Source organism: Ostrea edulis, chromosome 5 (genome assembly GCF_947568905.1).
Source record: "Ostrea edulis chromosome 5, xbOstEdul1.1, whole genome shotgun sequence".
NCBI classification, from domain to species: domain Eukaryota; kingdom Metazoa; phylum Mollusca; class Bivalvia; order Ostreida; family Ostreidae; genus Ostrea; species Ostrea edulis.
This window is the reverse complement of record NC_079168.1, coordinates 37,427,220-37,436,400: the sequence shown is the minus strand read 5'-3', so window position 1 is coordinate 37,436,400 and position 9,181 is coordinate 37,427,220. Positions and strand designations below refer to the sequence as shown.

General features: G+C 35.2%; 1 non-coding gene across 1 annotated transcript; it reads right to left on the bottom strand.

Moving 5' to 3' along the window:
* Positions 1-7,213: 7,213 nt before the first annotated feature.
* Trnad-guc (transfer RNA aspartic acid (anticodon GUC)) lies at positions 7,214-7,285 on the bottom strand. The gene has a single exon. It is a non-coding gene; the product is annotated as a tRNA-Asp (tRNA).
* Positions 7,286-9,181: the final 1,896 nt, after the last annotated feature.

Below are 9,181 nucleotides of genomic sequence, written 5' to 3'. Positions count from 1 at the left end.
TGTTTGAATTTGGTCCCGGTCCGTTGATTTTTTTTTATTTAGTTATGACCCTTGGACTTAGAAAAATAGCATGAATTATCAGTTTTCCGGACTTTTTTGCTGTGATTGTGCTTGCAGATATTCATTTGATATATGGTACATTGCTTTGCCATGACAAGTTACAGATCAAGTTCGAATTTCGTCTCGGTCCATTGATTTTTCATTAAGTTGTGGCCCTTGGACTTAGAAAAATAGCATGCGATATGAATTGTTAGTTTACATCCAAGTTTCTTATCTCTGTAGATAAGAATACTACACTCATTAAAACTTCTAGCATAGTAATACAACAATATAGCTAAATTATTCATAATCACCTACATGTCACAGTTTATTGACTTGGTTAAAGACCTAAACCTAATTATAAATTTGTCTTTTTTCCTGGTCTAGTCTCTACTCGAATAGTAGTTGATTTCCAACCATTCCTATCCTGGTTCCCCAATTTTCGCTTTTACCATAACCAACATAATGAACTTTGAATATACTTTTGGTACAGTAATTTTTGCAACCGGTAGAGGACTATGTATTGCCATGCAATACTCTCAGAATGCTTGTTTTCTAATAATTTGATTTCTTTATTGCTCATGTAATCACCCATGGGAGGAAATAAAGAATGAATGAATGATATTAAAAAGGAATAGGATGATTAGCGTAAGAAAAAAAATCACGAAACTGAGCTTTATTGTCTCTTTAATCCTGCACAAACGCATAGATTCTTTTCATATCATTATCTACCACCTCCTGGCGACTGGTAATAAACAGTGCTCGCGCCTTTTGACAATGAAAAGTTTAGATGTCTCAAATACTTGTTTGCATCAGTTTTATAAATTCAAGCTTGTTACTATGTTTTACAAATATGAAATACTATCATATCAATTAGATATCGAAGAAAGTTCGTGTCCATTATGATACATTTTGAAGCAACATGTCATTTAAAGAAATTACTTCGTTGTTTCTATGGCATATCAAACGTTGCAATATTTGATCTTTACCATTGTATTGTATAACTTTTCATTTGTATTGTATAGTTTTTCATTTGTATTGTATATTTTCAATTCATATTCTAAATTTTCCATTTCTATTGGATAATTTTTCATTTGTATTGTGTAATTTTTCATAATTGTATTTTTTAAAAATTCGTTTGGATTGTTTATTAATCATACAATACAAATGAAAAATTCTACAATACAAATGAAAAATTATATAATACAAATGGAAAATATACAATATAAATGAAAAAATATACAATATATTAAAATGGAAAATATACAATACAAATGGAAAAGTTTAAATATTGCAACGTTTGACATACAATATATAGTTTCAACGGATTTTTCGCACCGAAACAAAATTCTTTCCTTATTCATTATTACAGATAGCAATGACATCCATATTTGTTCTGCATACAAATCTAATGTATAAAAACCATTATCGAAAAAAATCAGACCAAGTTTGGTTTTAATAGGGCCGGTTTCAGCGGTTATTTTTGACAATTAGCATATTAAAGCTAATAATTTGGTATATTATCATAGATATAGCCTAAAGTGTTTGTAAATACAGAACAAAAAATTATTCACAACCATTCAGGAAACATAAGCAATTAAGATTACATGTAGTTTAGCTAATAACGAGTACTTCCTTGTAAATTTCCAATTGAGTATACTTCCTTCGTGTTTTATGCATGTTTTTAAAAACTGAATTCATTTGCAGACAAACAAAATCACTTTCATTTGCGGAAAAATCAAATAATATGTAGTAATTTCTATAAAGACAATGGAGATCACACATCATCGAAGCCGCGGATCAAGGTATGCTGGAGATGTAGGGTCCGTGCTTATGATGTCGGTGTTTCTCGGGATCTTATCGGTGGCGATTTTAACGTACGAGGAGAGAAGCGTGGGTAATGTAGCAGATGGCATCGTGGTATCCGTCATCGGCATATTGACATGTTTCCTTGGATTGTTCTTCACAGTATACCTCATCGTGTCTGTATGTTACAACAAGACAAAATGGATACAGTGCAAGGACTCGCATCTTCCTACAGCCACAAAAGTAAACATGGGGTTTCTTTGGATTTTTGGTGTTGTAAAGTGTACCTTTTGTTTCATTTATGTTGGGTTTTACATTCGCTGTGAATTTGCAGTGCAAAGCGAAATAGTAAACTCTATTTGGATTCATGGCTTGGTGAATATCATGTTTGAAATTCTGCAAATGATTTTCTTGACACATACCATTCGATACACGTTTTTATACTCTGTCAAAATGAAGTACGTGATGTCCTTCATTGCACTGGGGAATTTAGTAGAATGGATAAGATCCACATTGCACAGGTTTGCCGGCAACAACGATGTGTTGTTTTCTCCAGATGAAAATGGGACATACCAGGTAAACTGTTCGTACGTTCAGAGCAACACAGCAAGAAGATTTGCCCAAATCACGACATACATCAGACTGCCAGTAACACTCGAGTTTGCAGTTTTGGCCACTTCCCTGGTATTTGGACTGACCGAGAGAAAAACTATGCCTAGATTGATCAAAAGTCTCCGAGACTTAAATTCGTCGGGTACCACTGGTCAGTCAAATTCACATCCAATTTTCTTTTATCCAAAAATGAAGATTGGGCTCCTCTTGGTTGTTGGAGCTGTGTGGAATATTCCTAGTTTGGTCCTCCTACCATGGACTGCGATTGAAAGAAGCCCCATCTTGGTCAAAGTGTCCACGAGTTTCCTCTGTTCTCTCAAAATATTCATTCTGATTCTAATTCTAGCGATAAATCAAAACTTTTTCCGCAAACTAAACATTGTCCTGCACAACAAAGAGGTCAACTTCAATGAGATCGCGCTCATTGTCAGTTCAATGGCCGTTACAGCGATCAGTATGTCGGGCCTACTTATTGAAGAAAACGATCCTGGTCTCATCCTGTACCAAGTCTCCAATATCATCGGAGTCTTCTACCAAACGATTCTTATCATCGCAGGTCATAGGTTTGAGGACCTAGGAAATGACCTTGACATCTCACAAAACACCAAGCTGCTCGTGCTCCTTCTGTCCAGCATCAACATGACGAATTGGGTCGTGAACTCCATTGCTGGGCTACGTCAGTCAAAACACCAATACTACAGATTAATCCAGATCACACTTCATCCATTTTTAGCTTACTATAGATTTCAGTCTTTTACAGAACTATTGTCTTTATACGAACAAATAAAATACTGAAAAGACGAAAGACGGATTTATAGACAAAATATAATGGAAAGTTACAGTTGCAGCAGCAGAGATGTATTTAAAAATGTTCAGTGTGAATCAAATATACTTTACAGCAAACTATTGTGTGACAACTCTCATGAAAAAAGCTGATTAAATATATGAACACATAAAGTACAGTGTATCAATAGAAATCAATAGATGAAAAAATACAAACAAATGTAAACAGGATCTGATTGTGTGTGTGTGTGGACTTTTTCCTGTCCGCGACATCAGTCCCATCACACTGTTGTTTTATTCGAAGAAAGATTGTCAAGGCTATGGTCCAATTTGATGCCAGTATCAAACGCTATTCATTGTGTAATGTATGTCCTCCGTGGTCTTGTTCAGTTTATTCATCAGTCGATCCCGTTTGTTTTGGAGATACCGTAGACGAAGAGCCTTAGCTTTGTACCCTAGATAGAAACCTACGACAAACGTTACACCCGCCAAAACCAAGGCAGTCGTCCCCGATACTTCACGTAGTCTTCCCATAACTTAAAGGTCAGCTATGAAACTCTGAAATTAGTACAGCATGTATAAATACATGTATATGGCTGGTTAAAGGTTTGGCACCGTATTGGAGACATCCAAGGTTTGCAACACAGTGAGCTTAGAACTATAGTCCGAGTTCTTGTTTCAACAGGAGGCCTGCGGGTCACAACGCTCTGATGAATCACTTGTTTCTGTTACTGTGGCCCAACACTTAACCCAAAGCTCTTCGGGAAAAAAAACTTTGATCATCTAATGTAGCTTGGCCCCTGGGATCTTGATTGTAACAGACTTGTAGTTAAAGTACAATGATACAAATAAATTGTAGGTAATATTTTGTTATCCTTAAATTTTAAGTACAGGATGTCAGCAAATAAAATGTGTCAATTTCATAACTTTAGAATTTTTAACAAGACAGAGACACCTAGTGTTTGTTATAATTGGTGTGTAACCCCCCCAACCCCCCCATTATCACACAACATATACTATGTTCACAAACACCCCAAGATATCATCGATTTTATCCAAAGAACAAAGGTGTTCACTAGCTGTCTTGCACAATTGCACTTAGTAAAGAGTGGCTCTTTTGGGGAAAACTGGGATATACAAGAATAAGCAAACTGCATATACAACTCATATAGAAACCTTTGCTAAACACAGCAACGTTTTCTGAGCATAATTAAGGTCTTATACCGCTGTATTGTGGCATTGCCGCTCCTAAATTTAAAAATCGACAAATTCCTGACCTAATTTCCCCCACTACAATTACGTCAAGACATACATTCAAACATTCATTAAAGCCCCTATAGTCCGAAATATCTGACGTTTTCCTGGCTTTCTTAAAAATGATTTTGATATGTACCGTGCCAGGAAAACGTCAGAACCAGTACTGTTACGTAAATTGGAAATTTCGCCGCCTCCAGCTGGAGGCGGCATTCTCAGGCCGATTTTAAATACTTGTGAGCCGAATATATACAAAAAAAACAACAACAAAAACAAAAAACTCCCAACTCCGAACTTCTGGTTGTTGCTAAATCGCGGAACGGAAAACGGAACAGAACGGAATTTAAGCTAAATCGAGGAAAATATGCTTTATTTTAATCAAAGATTTAGGAATTTGTTTACATGCGGTAAATATCGTTAAATGTTTGTATACGAGTTTACAAATCTTTTTTACAAGAATCTTGAATTTTCGGCATTGACAGAGGTGTTAACGAGTAGCGAAACATATGGGAAGAGAATGGAAAGAGCACACAGGGTTCATGCCCCCCCCCCCCCCACCTCTTGTGGCGAAACGTCTTTAATACAGATGCATGTATTTACACATGATACTGTGTATGTGTGTACTTACAACAGGGAGTGTGGTGTGTATAAAACAACGATAATTTATGTTCTTATAAAGTCAACAAGTTAAACATTTTGTGTTTGATTTATCATTTTTAACTGACAGAGACTTGGTGACCGCAGCACTCCAATCCTAAATAGGCAAGTACTTCTGTGTTAGATTAATAATTAGATGATCTTTTAATTCCATTCAAACATAAATTCTCTGTTTGCCTTTTAGCTATTTAATATAATAATTATGAATTGAATATGTTAATTCCTCTTACGAGCGTAAAAACAATCATCTTAGTTTTCATTGGTTCTGTTTCACACACACCCCTTTCCCCCAGTTGTATCTCATCGGGTCCAACACTGATCCGCAGATTACCAGTGCATTTACGAGCTTTCACTTTACAGCCTTTTAGCTATTTCATATATTTTGAAATAAATCTATCAATTCCTTTTGCTATGGATCGTGAATTTCATCTTAGTTTTCATTGTTTCTGTTTCAATCTTTCGTTCCCGCTACATATCTTTTTGGGCTCAACACTAATCCACAGGATATCGGTAAATGTACGATCTTTCATATACATATGTAAATTCATCCAAAACGAGGCAGACCTTTTATAGACACTGGATTCGTTCGTTTTTAAAAACTTTGATGTGATACTTGAATGTATGTTATATCCGGCCTGCCTAATTGAAGACCTACAGGTAATTGAAGACCTACGGAAGACTTACAAAAATATAGGCTATTTACATCAAATCTAATATGATTAACTCATTAAGCATGTCTCAAATATCTAATATAAACAAATATGTTTGATAAAAATAAGTTTTAAACTGTTAAAGTGTATTTTCAAAGCTGGGTAGGGGCAACTATTTTCCTCTCTTGACGACCTAGCGCAAGAACGATAACTCGTATAAATATCATACTTGCAAATCAGCTGTTCAATTAATAATCATTTCTTGTATATTTTCTTTGTTAAAATATTATATCAAGTGTGTAGAACTAAATCAAATATTCAAGTTCAATTATCTTAAAAAATATCTAGTTCATTAAAAGCAAGTTTGATTTAAAAAGGCTATGGCAAAATTATGGATTTTTTTTAATTATCTTTTTTAATGCTGTTTTCGATGGGGCGGGGTTTGAAAACCTCTTATTCATTGGATAGCCTCAATAAATCTTTTCTTTAAGTGGCAGCCAGAATAATGTAATAAAATTCAAGTCTTTTAAAATTACAGTATATTCATTTTATTTTTTATTTGTGAAACAACATACTTTTACAATCGGGGGAGGGGTGGTCAGAAAATGACAAAGCTGGTTAAAGGGGGTGGTACCCACAGGCACGTTTTTCATATTTTTCAATTCATAAGTTAGAATGATTATGTAATACATATACATGTATATGTACGAGTATGAAGTGAAGTATATGAAACGGTGGATTCTGAGGATGACTTCCCGTTGTCTCTGTAATTTCTACTTCCCTTGTTTTAAGTTTACAAAGTGCTGACCCCTCTTTCCGTTCCGTTTTCCGTTCCGCGTTTTAGCAACACCGTAAATTACACAGTGCCCAGTTTTACAAAGTGAAAGTACGTGATGTTTTGTTCTATCTACACAGTTCAATGTCATGTATTTATTCATTTAATTTTTTTTAACAAAATAAAACAGAAAACAACTTGCTATCATTAACAATGGATTACCATAGTCTAATGGTCCACGTCCGAGCAGCATTTCTATATGATACTTGTGACCTTGCAATTCACATTGATTTGTTTCGTTAGTTGCTAGGCGTAGAATTTGGGATATTTGACACATTCCACAAAGTCCGTTACATAGTAAACATGGAATTACTCACCTTGCTATAGAATTCTTCTAATACAAAATAAGCCTAAAAATAGAACCAAACACGATATATATATCTACAAGGGCAGATAAGCGAGTGCATGGTTGTTGTTTTTTTGTTTTTTTTTTCATTTGTTTAAATTTTAGTAACGAAAAAGAAAAGAAACTAAGGTTTGTTTTTAAATTGCTGAAGATAAAATAATTTAAATTTGATAGTTCTTTAACGTTTGTTGATCGTTTTAATTCTATTAAACTTGGAAGAAGAAAAAAAATCCTCCCCGGCGGGGAATTGAACCCCGGTCTCCCGCGTGACAGGCGGGGATACTGACCACTATACTACCGAGGACTTGAATACTGAAGTGCAAAATAAGAAAATATTTTCAGCAGGCCTAGGTTTCAAGTTGACAGTCTTGTTTGAAACACTATATATTAAAGAAAAGATTATGATAACTGTTGGTTTTGCTGCAGTTACAAAGAAATTCGCGACATTAGGCCTATTTTATGCAAAGGACATTATTATATTTACGACTTTCCGGTCTGATGGGCTGTGAGTGTAAGGAACGATAACTCTGCGTAGAGATTGTCTTTGATAGGCCTATCTTTTAATATTTCTTATTTATAAAGTTGTGGAGTCAATGCCTTGGGTATTTAAAGTGTGTATTTTTCATAAAATCGATGAAATAAACAATCCCACTTAGAAACCGCGTTTATAAATGTCATATAATATATTACTAACGGTAATCATGCAGTGGGATGTGACTGATAGTAAGGTAAATCATGGTCTATGTAAGAAGCAATCATATTCCCCACTCTCTGAGAGATAAAATGAAATTACGTTTTGATGTATTGTTACTTTTATTGGGAGAAGTTTTAGTTCGTTTCAAAGATTACAGAAAAAAGTAAAAATGACGGAGATAGGGGGGATATTTCAAGCCTTATAAAATCTAGTCCGGCCTGAACTTTTGGGGGCTTTGCCAGAGCTGGGCCCTCTGGAGGCCTTGATTAAGGCGGCCCCAGACCCCCTGCATCATGATGTTGCGCCCCTAACTTCAATTCCTGAACCCGCCCTTTGTACATTTTTAAAAAAAAATAATTTCTTTATTTTTCTTTCATACAAACAAACAAACAAACATTGAAATCAATATCAATAGCATTTGTTTTGAAACACATACACACACACACACACACACATGTCACTCCCACTCTGACTCTCTACACCCGAACACTTTCAAAGAGTGCATACATATTGTACACATACTGTACACATAAAAAGAACAGATCTAGTTAAGTGGTTACTTGCATTGTTTATATCATGCATAGCTCTTATCCTTAGACGAATTTGACTCCACCCTTTGACACTCCGTTTTTCCTTAAAATAGCTCTTAATGTTTATTGTTATTTCGGATTTCAAACATTTCGGTTGAGCATCACTGAAGAGACATTATTTGTCATGTTTGTCGAATTGCGCATCTGGTGCATCAAAATTGGTACCGTATAAGTTTTACATTAATACTTTATATCTTCAGAAAATTTATCAATAACTATCGGGCGTTTGTGAACAAACCGTCAACCCTTGGTTTTTTTAAAGCTCACCTGAGATGAAAACTTGCTTGGAGGCAATACAATTTGCAAATGGAAATTCAAAAGATGATCTCTAGAAATGTTTTCTGCTCTATGACAGACGGCAGTGATTTGAAAAATGACTTTGTACCTTATGAACAGGTTAAGGACACCATCTTGAAAATTGAAGTTTTAAAAGCTGTTAGTGCAAACGTGTCTTGATTCCTGCCGTCATGGGCTGATGATGACTATTTCATGCAGCTACATAAACCGAAGGAAAGGAAGAGAAATGTCCTTGAAACAAGCATGGAAACTAAAAAGACAATGCTGGAGGAAAAGTCAGAAGACAAGACAACCATTGAGAGCGGACAAATCACACATTCAGTTCCTAAAATCAGTGGCGAAGAACTTGAAATAAAAACAGAAGATGTTGCAGTATACATCCTGAGTATTATCGAAAAGGCATATGCAATAGTTCGCCAAGATATAAGAGTCCAGAAACTAGATCAGGATGACGAAAGTGTTATGGAAGAAGAAACAAAAATTGTAAACACTTCAGATGCGAGCCGGGAAAACAAATGTCTACAGAAACCTGTCAAATTACAACAGTTAGAAAACCAAGCCAGTCAAATGTGGACTGGACAAACCTGGGGAGCTTACTGCATTAGAAACAGGGAAAATA